The 15,034-nt window shown below is 36.5% G+C and overlaps 1 protein-coding gene and 1 pseudogene across 1 annotated transcript in view; both read right to left on the bottom strand.

The window, feature by feature from the left end:
- The window catches only part of LOC150061399 (uncharacterized), a 342,050-nt gene that overhangs the window by 101,150 nt on the left and 225,866 nt on the right, over nucleotides 1-15,034 (bottom strand). The gene's annotated exons all lie outside the window — the stretch shown is intronic.
- Nucleotides 3,293-3,728, bottom strand: LOC150061401 (proline-rich nuclear receptor coactivator 2-like; annotated as a pseudogene).

Below are 15,034 nucleotides of genomic sequence, written 5' to 3'. Positions count from 1 at the left end.
GTTTTCCTGATCCTGGCCATTCTAACTGGAGTGAGGTGGAATCTTACAGTTGTTTTGATTTGCATTTCTTTTATGTCCAGAGATGTTGAGCATTTCTTCATGTGTCTATAGGCCATTTTTGTTTCTTCTTCAGAGAAGACTCTCTTTAAGTCTTTGGCCCATCTTTTAATGGGATGGTTGTTACTTTGGAGATTAGTTTTGGAGTGATTCAATTTTTGGAGTTGTTGATATATTTTAGATATGAGGCCTTTGTCCGTTGTTTGGTTGGTGAAGATCTTCTCCCACTCTGTAGGCTTCCTAATTAATTTACTAGCTATGTCCTTTGCCATACAAAAGCTCTGCAATTTAATGCAGTCCCACTTATCCAGCCTTTCTCTGATTTGTTGTGATTCTTGGTCCTTATTAAGAAAGTTTTGACCTGTGCCAAAGAGGTCTAGTGTATCTCCTATTCCTTCTTGTAAAGTTTTCAGAGTGTCAGCTTTTACCTCCAGGTCTTTGATCCATTTGGAGTTAATTCTAGTACAGGGTGACAAAGAAGGATCCAACTTTAGTTTTCTGCATGTGCTTAACCAGTTCTGCCAGCACCACTTGTTGAAGAGGCTATCTTTCTTTCATTCTATTTTTTTTTTTGGCTCCCTTGTCAAAGATTAGGTGGCCATAGGTCTGTGGTTTAATATCTGGGTGTTCAGTTCTATTCCATTGGTCTTCAGGCCTGTTCTTGTGCCAGTACCAAGCTGTTTTGATAATTATAGTTGTGTAATAGATCCTGAATTTAAAGAATCCTATAGACTCTACTCCCAAGCTCCTTGAGCTGATTCAAAACTTTAGACGGGTAGCAGGGTATAAAATTAACCCTCAAAAATTAATTGCCTTCCTCTACTCCAACAGTGAGAGGAATGAGGCAACAATCAGGAAAGCAAATCCTTTTGCAATAGCCTCAAAGAAAATAAAGTACCTAGGAATTACCTTAACTAAGAATGTAAAGGACCTTTTTGATGAAAACTTTAAAACCTTGAAAAAGGAAATTAAAGCAGAACTGAGGAAATGGAAAAACCTCCCATGCTCCTGGATTGGAAGAATCAATATCATGAAAATGACAATCTTGCCAAGGGCTATCTACAAATTCAACGCAATACCTATCAATATCCCAATATCATTTTTTAAAGCAATAGAAGAGTCAATTCAAAATTTCATATGGAATAACAAAAGACCCCGTCTAGTAAAAACACTTCTTAGCAGAAAGGACAGCACAGGAGGAATTTCAATATCAACTTTTTTTGGGGAGGGGGATTAAAAGTTTTATTTCATGTTTTGAATTCACATGTAAAGTACTATATGAACTTATTCTGTTAAGATATCCAGTATTTATCTGGAGAAAATACACAACTTAGGTGTTGTGCTTTATCAAAGTATCAAATTAGCCAGGCACTGGTGGTTCACACCTGTAGTCCTAACTACTTGGGAGGCTGAGATCTGAGGATGGCAGTTCAAAGCCAGCCTAGGGAAGAAAAGTCCATGACATTCTCATTTCTAAGCACCCAAAAAAAAAACCAGAAGTGGAGCTGTGGTTCAAGTGGTAAGAGTGCTAGACTTAAGCAAAAGCAGCTCAGGGACAGCACCCATATCCTGAGTTCAAGCCCCAAGACTGCCTCTCCTCCCCCCCCTAAAAAAAGTCAAATTAGAAAACAGGACATTTGGAACAGGAGTGTGGACTCGTGTGGTAGAATGTTTACCTAGCATGCACAAAGCCCTGGGTTCAATTCTTTAGTACCACATACACAGGAAAACCCAGAAGTGGTGCTGTGGCTTAAGTGGTAGAATGCTAGCCTTGAACAAAAAGTGTCCAAGGACAGTGCCCAGGCCCCTTGTTCAAGCTCCAGAACTGACAAGAATAAAGACATTGTCTTGTAAATTGGCCCACATAAGTGGTAAAAACACATTATTGGGCTTCATCTTTTACATTAGCCTCTTATCCCCACCCCTTTGTTATAACTAGTCCTGATTGAAAAAATATATATATATATATATATTGAAAGTCACTAGGACCAGGTACAAGAATTGGTGAAAGCCAAAATGAATCTTTGGGTTTACAATTGAGGTGGAAAGATCCTGTACTGCATTTTACATCTCTCAAAAATAGAAGTGTTTAGCAGCTTAAAACTTCAGTATAATATAATTACACTAGGGTTTACTTTGTAGTATACAACCAAATCAATTTTGAGTACACAGCACTTAGCACAAGAGCAAACTAAAAACACAGGGACCTTTAAAATTAGGCCATAGCATAAAAACAGTCCATGATCTTACAGTCTGTAAATTCATACTAAAAATAAGTATTTTGTAGGATAAAAGCCAAGAAAAGTTGACATATGCTACAGACTTATTACATGGCTCTTTCTTCCCTCAGTACTTAAAACTTTCATATTATATAATTCCCTATTAAGCTAGCTTTGCAGGGATGTGAGACCAGGTCACTGTGAGAATAGCATGTATAGTGCTCTGATATAAACATAAACATGTTCTTAAAAACTACTATGTGGCTTGAAGCTGGTGGCTCACAAACCTGTAATCCCAACTACTCAAGGAGGTTTAGGATTTCACAATCTCATTTCAAAGCCAGCCTAGGCAGGAAAACCCATGACTATCTCTACAAAAAACCACCAAAAAAGCCAGAAGCAGAGCTGTGGACCAAATGGTAGAGCACTAGCCCTGAGTTAAAGGCCCAGGACAGAAAAAAAAGGAAAAAAGAAAAAAACTGGTGCATCTATTGGCATACACCTATCTACTATTTTTAAGAAATCGGACCACTGGGGTCTACTGTGCTCATTCTAATAAACCCCAAGCATCAGTACACATTTACTGCTGTACAATTCAATAAAATGTTGCTACTATTAAGGAAAATTCACATTTTCTTCTGGCAGTGCATTAAGCTATTGGCATTAAGCTTTCAAATGTCTTCAATCTTTGTACATCTTTACAAGTAAACCTGATCTACAAACCTTAAATTGCTCTCTCCCCCAATAGAAAGATGAATAATTTCTCTAACATTCCTCCCATATCTAAACTTCAGTGGTCTAACTTAAAAAGTTACTCAGTTGAGAACACTTACTCCCAAGTACAATCATTTAGTTATCTGAAGTTTCACTGGTACTATTACACAGTGCACATAAAAACATGATATAGCCTATACTTTTACATCATTAACAGTTTTGCACAAATAGATTCATTCTCTAATGAAATGTGAGACAGGTCAAGCACCATTTACAAATGTGGCTAAATTTAAACAGTAATCTTACATCTGTACTTTAAGTAAGGTTTTCAGTTGAAAAGTCATTGTTTCCTTACCTGAAGGATTTAAGGACACAGGAACCCAGTGGCTGGGTGGCTTCGGGAGAACACTTTGACATGGTGTCACACTGAATTTGGCTCCAGCATAGTTCTGGTTAGTTTCAGACTTAAAAAGTAAGCTAGGACTCGTTAAGTCAGAGTTCCAACCTGAATTATTTGAGACGTTTTTGGTTTTCCCCCATTTTGCATGGCTTGCCGCCTAGCTGCTGGCGAGTTATAATCCTGTCCTCTTTCTTCTTTCATATGAACAGTCTTCCTCTGGGAATTCTGATCCTTGCTCTTCTGTCTGTTGAGCTGTGGTTGGTTCTTACTAACATTTCTAGATTGAGGGTCTGGAATGTCATACCTCTCTCCACCACCCATCTTCAGCTTCTGTGTCACCTTTCTTTTTTTTTAATATTTTTTATTGTAATTAATAAAATGGTTACATGATATTTGCCAGATAGAGGGTGCATTAATTCACATACATTGATACCCTTTCACATGTCTTGGTCCCCATTACCCTCCCCCCCACTCCCGTCTTGGTTTTTCCCCCTTCCCTATCCAATTTCAAATAACCAAATAGAAATAAATCCAATATATAAGATATCAAAGTAAGATACTGTAACAATATGAGATACCCAAGGGACATCAAAAAAGATGAGCGATAACATAGTTTATTAAGGACAACAACCATTTGTTATATGGCTTTTGTTTCAATATCCTGGAGGTCCTTTCAATTAGCTTCATACTATATGGTGTTATGTATCAAGGTTTTGCTCTATTGCAGATCTCTACTAGTAGAGCCCAAGGTTTCTACTGATTATGACGAATGAGGGAAACCATTGAGCCTAAGTTCTTTTGAGTCTGGCTTACTTCACTTAATATGATTTTTTCTAAGTCTTCCCATTTCCTAACAAATGGGGCGATGTTGTTTTTTTCTGACAGCAGCATAGAATTCCATTGTGTACAAATACCACAACTTGTTGATCCACTCATCAACTGAGGGACATCTAGGTTGGTTCCATATCTTTGCTATGGTGAATAATGCTACAATGAACATTATTGTGCTAGTGGATTTAGTATGCCCTAGTTTCTGGATGGTTGGGTAAATGCCAAGTAGTGGAATTGCTGGTTCATAGGGGAGCTCTATGTTTAGCCTTTTGAGGCACTGCCATACTGCTTTCCATAGTGGTTGAATGAGTTTGCACTCCCACCAACAGTGTAGTAGTGATCCCTCCTGGCCACATCCCCTCCAGCATCTGTTGTTATTCGTTTTTCTGATCCTGGCCATTCTAACTGGAGTGAGGTGGAATCTTACAGTTGTTTTGATTTGCATTTCTTTTATGACCACAGATGTTGAGCACTATAGGCCATTTTTGTTTCTTCTTCAGAAAAGACTCTCTTTAAGTCTTTGGCCCATCTTTTAATGGGATGGTTGTTACTTTGGAGATTAGTTTTGGAGTGATTCAATTTTTGGAGTTGTTGATATATTTTAGATATGAGGCCTTTGTCCGTTGTTTGGTTGGTGAAGATCTTCTCCCACTCTGTAGGCTTCCTGATTAGTTTACTAGCTATGTCCTTTGCCATACAAAAGCTCTGCAGTTTACTGCAGTCCCACTTATCCAGCCTTTCTCTGATTTGTTGTGATTCTTGGTGCTTATTAAGAAAGTTTTGACCTGTGATAAGGAGGCCTAGTTTATCTCCTATTCCTTCTTGTAAAGTTTTCAGTGTGTCAGCTTTTACCTCCAGGTCTTTGATCCATTTGGAGTTAATTCTAGTGCAGAGTGTTAAAGAAGGATTCAACTTTAGTTTTCTCCATGTGCTTAACCAGTTCTGCCAGCACCACTTGTTGAAGAGGCTGTCTTTCTTTCATTCTATTTTTTTGGCTCCCTTGTCAAATATTAGGTGGCCATAGGTCGGTGGTTTAATATCTGGGTCCTCAGTTTATTCCACTGGTCTTCAGAAAACAGCTTGGTACTGGCACAAGAACAGGCCTGAAGACCAATGGAATAGATCTGTGTCACCTTTCAGTCCACTTTTCAGATTGCTGCATTACCACCTGGACTCTTCTTTGCAGCCAAGCCCAGGATAATAGGTGTTGCTTTCTACAGGATCCTTTTCTTTGTCTCAAAACAGAAGTTTTCATGGGCCAATCTGCCCAGTTTAGCCAACATCTGAGTCTCCTCAGCACACAAGCTTGAGTCCTGGCGACTTCGAACTCTGCGACCGCAGTGGCTGCCTTCCGAGGTCGAGGCCTCCTCCCTTTCAGGGGGAAATGGAGGCTTGGTTGGAGTGAGACCGCGAACAGTGATGAGCTGGCTGAGGACGGCCTGTGCCTCGCCTCTGATCTGACTCCTGCGGCCCCTGCCTACAAAATCTTTTTTTTTTTTAACCAGTCCTGGGCTTAAGCTCGGAGCCAGAGAACTGTCCTTGGATTTTTCTCAAGGCTAGAACTCTAGCACTTGAGCCTCAGCACCACTTCTGGCTTTTCCTAAGTATGTGGTACTAAGGAATCGAACCCGGGTCTTCGTGCATGCTAGGCAAGTACTCTATCACTAGGCCAAACTCCCGGCTAACACCAAAATTTTTAATATTTTTATAAAATAAATAATTTGGATAGATGTTTTATATGTGATTCAAAAATATATTATCAGGAGGCTGAGATTTGAGGATTGTGGGTTAAACCAGTCCAGACAGGAAAGTCTGTGAGACTCTTATCTCCAATTAAGCACCCCAAAATATGCAAGTGGAGCTGTGGCTCAAGTGGTAGAGTTCTAGTCTTAAGCAGAAAATTTCAGAGACAGTATCAAAGCCATAAATTAATACCCAGGACCAGCACGTTCACACACGCGCACACACACACACACACACACACATAGAAACACAAACACACAACGCAAGCTAAGTAAATCATAATTCAATGAATTACTGACTGTGTAAAGATAAATATTGGGCCAACTTAATTATTCTTTATTTTATTTTATTTTATTTTACTTTATTTTTGTGGGTCATGGGGCTTGAACTCAGCCTGGGCCCTGACCCTGAGCTCCTTAGCTCAAGGCAACTGCTCTGTCCTTGAGCCAAGCCATACTTCCCCATTTCTAGAATCTAATTAGAGATGAGTCTCAGGTTCTTTTGTGCCTGGGCTGGCTTTGAACCTCAGATCTCAGCCTCCTGAGTAGCTAGGATTCTGTGTGAGCCATCATAACTGGCTAAATATTCTTTTTAAGACAAAATGAAAACAAATGAAGACTTCTGGGAAAGTTGAAATTATCCTTCAAATCCTATATTAAAATTACACATGAATGAAAGGAAAACCTTAGCACAGATGTTACAAACATACACAATAGAGTAGATTTCACTTAACACTCAATCAATGATTTCTTTGTAGATAACCAATGTATTTTGAGATTACCATAATTTTTTCAATGGTGTTTGCTATTAAATCAAATTCTTATTCTATTGAAAGATGATGATAATAGTTCAGACACTGAAATCTAAGATAAGATAGAAATTCGGACCAGAATTGCTGAAGAAAATATTTTGTGTACTTACAAAATTATCACAAATATTGAAAACTTGATTAAAGAACATTTACCTGAAAAGTCATACTTAACTAATGTATGTTTAGAGATTTAATACTAAATTAGCCTCCCAAATTTCAGATTTTTCTGGCATCTCATATAAATACACTTTAAATTATATCCCACATATGTCAAGAACCTCATGAATTTGTCCAAAAAACATTACAGATTTTTCAGACTATTAGAAAGTTCCTCTTAACCTGAACACAAATGTTCTACTCATATAGTATATTTCAGAAAGGATAGAAAACAATGAAAGAATCAAAGAAATGACATTTTAGAAGTCTCTTGATGTAAATTATCAGTGAACTTGTGTTCTAAAATAATCTCACCTTTAATCTGTAATAGTGTAATTTTTCTAATTGCTGCCCTCTAACTGAAATTGCACATCTTGCTGCATTTAACCTTTTAGACTTTTAACTATTTTTAAATGCTGTTTGGGAAATAAGCTTTTAAAATATTTTAACAGCTTGGAATCTTCTTGAACGATTCTACTGGAATAGTCATGAGCTGGTAAAATAGATTCAGAGCAAATTTTCAGAGTCAATGACCTTTTCTCTTCCTAAATAAGCACATGAAAATGGCAGATTTGTTAAAATAGCTTCAGGACTAATAGATATGGGTTTTATTCAGTTTTCCAAAGGCCTAGAAGCAGGGGAAGTTGTGCTTAAAATTTTTTATTAGCATAAATTAATTGTTGAAAGAGGTTTCATTGGGATATTTATAACATGCACATAATGTCACATTGCTGCTCCTTACAAAATTCTACTTTAAATTAAATTTTTTTCTATTTATTTTTGCTTGGAGAACAAGGTAGAAGGCACACACAAAGACTCTGTAGTTTATTCAAAGTTCAGAAATGATCCTCCTGTGTGAGAAAGTCAACTGAGTTTGAAGAGGAAGAGTTATTACAGGGAACAATATTGACAGGAATCCTATTCTTTCAGTTATCTTCCCACTGATGTGCATGCAGAGGCATTGCCAAAGAGTGAAAATTTCTCTCTGAGCAGATTCCCCTGCAAAGGCTCTGTCCACAGTCTTTCTCAATTTCATTTATCCCTTATGCTCCATTCATGCATATTTTCTTTTCTGGTACATTTGACATTACTATAATGCAGTCATTAGGTAATTTTTTTATCATAATGCCCCTATAATGATGACTTGGAATGGATTCCCATATTTAGGTATTTATAGTTCCCATGTAGCTTTGCCTTTTTGAGAGAATCCCAATTTCAAACATTTTGCCCTATTGTTCTCATAAATGCATTCATACTTATTAACCATCTGCCCTGAATGTTTTTTAATTCTCAGATAATGTCTGGGCACTATTACAAGCTAGAATTGGAAATGCCTTTTTCCTCGGAAAACAATGTCGTACATTTTGTCTGAAATCCTAGAACCAAACTCATTTAACCCATAGTTAACTACATAAGGACAATATTAATGAATTATTTCTAAATCAATCCCCATTCTAAAACAGTTTTCATGGTGGACAAAGTGCTAAGAAACATCTCAGTATTGTGAGTTAACGGGACTTATAAGTTTACTCCAAAGCAGGACATTCCACTAATGGAGAGCAGAGAATGCTGGAGAAAATACAAATATTTCAGTCCAGGTGTATATCTATGTTTTAGGCTTTTGCAGATGATAAGGAACTAAGATAGAATGAGTTCCTCTTAGGTAATAAATGATTATAATGTGGATTATCAGGAAGTAAGCAATAACTGTAAAGAATCTCAATCACAAGAGATCTGAAGTAATGGGAAATATCTGGCATGAATCTGAGACCAGAATAGCAGCAGAGGGCTCTCTAGCACAGATACAGCTGCAGTTGTTTTTTATGCCCTCTGCTGTAAGGCTGTGTGGTCTATTTGGTGATTCAGCTATTCAAGTTCACCATTTCTCTTATTCAAGTTCCACTTCTCTTATTTGCTACTTGACTCAGATGATTTTTCATTTAAAATACCCCAGTGAGAGAACAGTATTGCTTTACATAGTCCCCATCTAATGCACTGAGATCCCTATTCATGACTGCCATCTACTCAATAGACAATTGCTTTGGGGAATACCACCAATCTTTTAATTCAATCGTCCCACCAGTAGTACTAAATTAAGGTGTCTATATGCCCTGGTTTGTCTCTGCTTACATTTATTATCCTGATGTCAGAGCAATACTTTCACTCTCAAAAGAATTTGGTTTATATTACATATCGTATGGTTGTTCAATGTGCAGAATCACATTGATCCAATGCATGAAGATTTATAGATTTATAGGTCAAAAAATGCCCACAGGATCGCAAGCGCTGTTACTCACCCCAACCATTTGTCCAATTTTAGTATGTTGTTGCCTCAGCCAGAGCCAACCCAATAAATTGCTAGATTATATGACCAAGTATTATCAATAAGACACTCCTCATGAGTTCTAGATGAAATGTACATTCATGCCTAGAGTACATTTTAATAGGGTGACTCTTTATTCTGGGCACTATTCTAGGCACTGAAGTTGCAGCAGTGAATTAAAAAAATTTTAAATCTCTGACTTTGTATATTGTATATACATTTATTTGTTTATTTGAAATAGGAAAGGGAAGGGGGGAAACAAGATGATGTATGAAATTACAAACCTTCTGTATATCACCTTAATGATAAGTTAAAATTTAGAAAATAAGAAATATGTCAAGGTAAGATAGCAGAGGAATCATAGACCTAGGATTAACCTGCTATTTACTTCTGTTCTTGTTCATAACTACTATTCTATACCACTTCTCCATTTACAGAAAGTATAATCTCCCTCCCTGAGAATTTCCAAGTACTACTGAGGAAACTTGAGAGACTATAATTCCAAAGGAGGACAGCCCCACTTAAAATACCAAAGGAAATCTTGCCTCAATTTTCCACATTAGTGTGGCATGGCTGGAAAAATTTCCATCTATCCCATCTTGCAGTCCTAAGGAAGCAATATCCATCATACTACATGTTCGAAGGTTGACTTTTTTTTAGATCACATGTATGTACATAGGCATCATTTCCCAAGTCAGTAGCACTTCCACACTGTATCCTGAGACATTTTCAGACTACACTTTGCTAAGACCAATGGTGTAACTGTACAAATACTAAAACTCTTGTCTTTCAACAAGGTCACTGGCCTGAACAGTATCTTTCCTCAAAAAATTGTCTTAAAATATGAATGTATATGGTTACCTTTTAATCTTTCTTTTTCAGTACAATGGTTGGTTATTTCTCAGAAAACTCTTAAGCTAAGAACCAAGAATGCAAGATTCAGTTGATACTTAAAAGCAAATCAATGTAAGTTATACTATTTGCAGAACCAAGGAGAAACATTTGGAGCCACAGAAAAGGCAACTGCTAAAATTCTTTATGCACACTTAAAATCCCATTAAACAAGGCATAGAAGAAAACCGCACCAATTTGATTTAAGGTGTTCATGGAAAACTTTTAGCCAACTTCTATAGTGATAAATTATATGAATTCAATTGCCCTGAAATCAGGAACAAGTTAATGTCTGCTCTTATTCTTCAACATTACAATGAAAATCTTAGAGTTGCCAGAAAGCAAGAGAAAGAAATAGATGTAGCAACAGAAAGGAAAAAATTAATATCACATGACATTTTTCATGTAGGAAGTTGTAAGGAATCTATAAAAACTGTTGAAATTAAATTTCAAATTAATTAATTGTCGGTAAATATAAGACTTTAACATGAAATCAATCTGATATTTCAATTATATTTCTTTCTGTCAATTAGAATTTAAGACCAGCAAATAATTTTGGCTAAATATTAATTTGTAAAACAGTAACAAAATAAAACCTTGGGAATTTTTGCTAATATTTATCATTTTAAACTACTAAAGTATAAAAATTTTGCATGGAATAATGTTTTTAAGAGAAAGTGATGTTTTCAAGGAACAAAAGCTCAATTGTGTTAATAGATTGTAAGATAATATTGTTGAAATATTAACAATCTGTGTTCACAATTACATGGAATCCCAAAAGATCCAAATTCAAAACTGTTTTTTTCATATATTTTTATTGTAATTAATAGAAGGGTTACATGATATTTGCCAATAGATGGTGCATTACTTCACATACATTGATACCCTTTCACATGTCTTGGTCCCCATTTCCCTCCCCCCTACTCCCACCCCTCATCTTGTTTTACCCCCTTCCCTATCCAATTTCAAATAACCAAATACAAATATATCCAATATATCAGATAACAAAGTGAGATACTGTAACAATATGAGATAACCAAGGGACAGCAAAAGAGATGAGACACTGTTGGTGGGAGTGCAAACTCGTTCAACCACTATGGAAAGCAGTATGGCAGTTCCTCAAAAGACTAAACATAGAGCTCTCCTATGACCCAGCAATTCCACTACTAGGCATTTACCCAATTGTCCAGAAACAAGGACATACTAAATGCACTAGCACAATGATGTTCATTGCAGCACTATTTACCATAGCAAAGATATGGAACCAACCTAGATGTCCCTCAGTTGATGAGGGACAAGATGTGGTATTTATACACAATGGAATTCTATGTGGCTGTCAGAAAGAATGACATCGCCCCATTGTTAGGAAATGGAAAGACTTAGAAAAAATCCTATTAAGTGAAGTAAGCCAGACTCAACGAAACACATGCTCAATGGTCTCCCTCATTTGTCATAATCAGTAGAAATCTTGGGCTCTCCTAGCAGAGATTTGCAATAGAGCAAAACCTAGATACATAAGGCCATATAGTATGACGCTAAATGAAAGGACCTCTAGGATATAGAATCAAAACTGTTTTTGTGTGCTATTCCTGGGCTTAAGCTAAACATTTTTACTCAAGGCTATCACTCTGCCACTAGAGACACATCTTCACTTCTGGCTTCTTGGTGGTTCATCAGAGATAAGTCTCATAGATTTCCTGCCCAGGCTGGCTTTGAACGTCAAGCCTCAGATCTCAGCCTCCAGATTAGCTAGGATTACAGGCATGAGCTACTACTCCTCTGATGAGTTTCAAGTTTTAAATGTGGACAAATATAAATCCTGTACAAGCCTTATAGTTGTCTACATTTGAATTACTCAACACAATTAGATCTTTTTATTTTCAAATTGCCTCCCCAAATACATGATTATATGTTTATGTTGGCTTAGCCCATAATGACTTCATATCAAAATCAAACATCTATCTCCTTCAGTGTTCATACACATAGTCATCACAGCAATTCTAATCCTATTTTGTGAATCAGATCACTTCTTCATTAGGATATATATCAAGTGAACAGTCCAGAATTGAAGCTCAAAATAAAACTACCACCAATGCCTGGTTAGTGGATTGAAAGATAAATATCATTTTGGCTCCCCAAAGCTAAATCCACATGGAACAATTCCTCCCCTAATAGAGAAGCATTCCCCCTAATTAAGTAGAAAATGAAGGCATATATCTTCTCAGCTAATTTTCCTAACGGTAACTTGTTATTTGGCTAAAAACGCACCAGAAACTACAATCATTTTAATACATGTTATTTTCTTTTATTCTTGGTCTCTAAAAACAAGTAATTACTGTTTTGGGTACAATAGTGAATGGAAGACAGCTAGACTCAGGTGTTTACTGTGAATCTCAGTCTCATAAAGAAGAATATGAATGACAAATTTAGGTTCAAAGTGCATCACTAGCATTTATTCTTCATACAGGGCTAGGCCAAATACTTCATGTCTTTGAGTCTTACTATCTTTTCATTATTTTATTTCCTTCCACATAGGGCTATAGTTGGACATCTTTGGTCTAATATATGTATGGTATGTAGGAAGGAATTAAAGATATTGTAACCTCTTTCCTATTCACTATTATAATCAACATAAATTCCTTGTGCTTATACTCCAAAGCCATCAATTATCACTGAAGCTAGCAACAACTCTTTTCTATCAATATCTTTTCTGGAAACCATCAAACACACAGAATTTCAAACAAATATAGATTATTATAAAACAGAAATTAAATTTAGACGAGAATGTGAAATTACAGAAAGCTAGTATGCTTGATGACATGGAATCCAAGAAGGATTTCATCAAGCCCTAATTATGAGCTAAATCTAACTGGAATTTAGGACGGATAAATTAAAAATCTAGAGCACAAGTCCAAAAATACAGCACCCCATACATAATCTTTTAGGGGGTTAAGATTTATATGAATCAACAATCTATCTGTACTTTAACACATACTAAAAAGGAACATGTTATTAAGCTCTACTTTAAATTTTCAAAATGTGGTGTTTCTCCAAAATCATCCTACCGTATCTGCATTGCTGGGTAAAAAGTACCACTTGATTGATGAATTAAGCTATTGAGAGAGACATTTATGTATGTAGTGCCAGAAGCAATATAAAGAACAATGAGTAGAATTTTCTGGGAGCTAGACTTGATTTCTCTTTATACATATATATATACACACATATGTATATTAAAATTCTCTAATTATATCTATTATTAAATTGAATAGACTGTCATAAAAAATTAAATCACTGATATTTTGTAAACAAAACCATTAGGGTTGCTCTGCTAAGTAAATAACCTCCAGTGAATCTTCCAAATAGACATTTGTTTTTCTTCATGCCTATAATCTACCAGCTTCACTGAACATACAAATACTGAAAATAGCATGACAGCTGGGCTCAAAAAATTCAAACAAGATCCCACTACATCTGCATATTTTGCTTAACTTTACCCTGGCTGTTTAAATTATTAGTCCTTCACTTAGGAAATAGTGTAAGGTTAGCAATGGCTAATATATTTTGAATGCAATCATATGCCATCTACAGTGTTTCACTTCCAAAGTAAGTAGCATTAGGTCATACTCAGTGTTTGCCATTCTGTTATTTGGTAGAACATAATAGGTCAGTTACCTCATTCCATGGTCCTAATATAAGAAAAAATGGCTTTAGATTTTCACCATTAATGTAATACTAGCAGTGGGTTTGACATACACAGCCTTTATTATATTGAGGAATGTTCCATGGATTCCTAGTTTCTCCAGAGCTTTTAACATAAAGGGGTGTTGGATCTTGTCAAATGCCTTTTGTGCATCTACTGAGACAATCATGTGATTTTCATCCTTGCTCCTGTTGCTAGTAAATTAATTTGGAAGCCCACAGAGTGGGAGAAGATCTTCACCAACCATACAACGGACAAAGGCCTCATATCTAAAATACATCACAACTCAAAAAATTGAATCACTCCAAAACTAATCTCCAAAGTAACAACCATCCCATTAAAAGATGGGCCAAAGACTTAAAGAGAGTCTTCTCTGAAGAAGAAACAAAAATAGCCTATAGACACATGAAGAAGTGCTCAACATCTGTGGTCATAAAAGAAATGCAAATCAAAACAACTGTAAGATTCCACCTCACTCCAGTTAGAATGGCCAGGATCAGAAAAACGAATAACAACAGATGCTGGAGGGGATGTGGCCAGGAGGGATCACTACTACACTGTTGGTGGGAGTGCAAACTCATTCAACCACTATGGAAAGCAGTATGGCAGTGCCTCAAAAGGCTAAACATAGAGCTCCCCTATGACCCAGCAATTCCACTACTTGGCATTTACCCAATCATTCAGAAACTAGGGCATACTAAATCCACTAGCACAACAATGTTCATTGCAGCATTATTCACCATAGCAAAGATATGGAACTAACCTAGATGTCCCTCAGTTGATGAGTGGATCAACAAGTTGTGGTATTTGTACACAATGGAATTCTATGCTGCTGTCAGAAAAAAATGACATCGCCCCATTTGTTAGGAAATGGAAAGACTTAGAAAAAATCATATTAAGTGAAGTAAGCCAGACTCAAAGGAACTTAGGCTCAATGGTTTCCCTCATTTGTCATAATCAGTAGAAACCTTGGGCTCTACTAGCAGAGATCTGCAAAGAGCAAAACCTTGATACATGAGGCCATATAGTATGAAGATAATTGAAAGGACCTCCAGGATATTGAAACAAAAGCCATATAACGAATGATTGTTGTCCTTAATGTACTATGTTATCTCTCATCTCCTTTGCTGTCCCTTGAGTATCTCATATTGTTACAGTATCTCACTTTGTTATCTGATATATTGAA

Source organism: Megascapheus bottae, chromosome 6, assembly GCF_031878675.1.
Source record: "Megascapheus bottae isolate mThoBot1 chromosome 6, mThoBot2.hap1, whole genome shotgun sequence".
Lineage (NCBI taxonomy): Eukaryota > Metazoa > Chordata > Mammalia > Rodentia > Geomyidae > Megascapheus > Megascapheus bottae.
The sequence above is the reverse complement of the archived record's forward strand: the minus strand, read 5'-3'. Positions and strand labels throughout refer to the sequence as shown.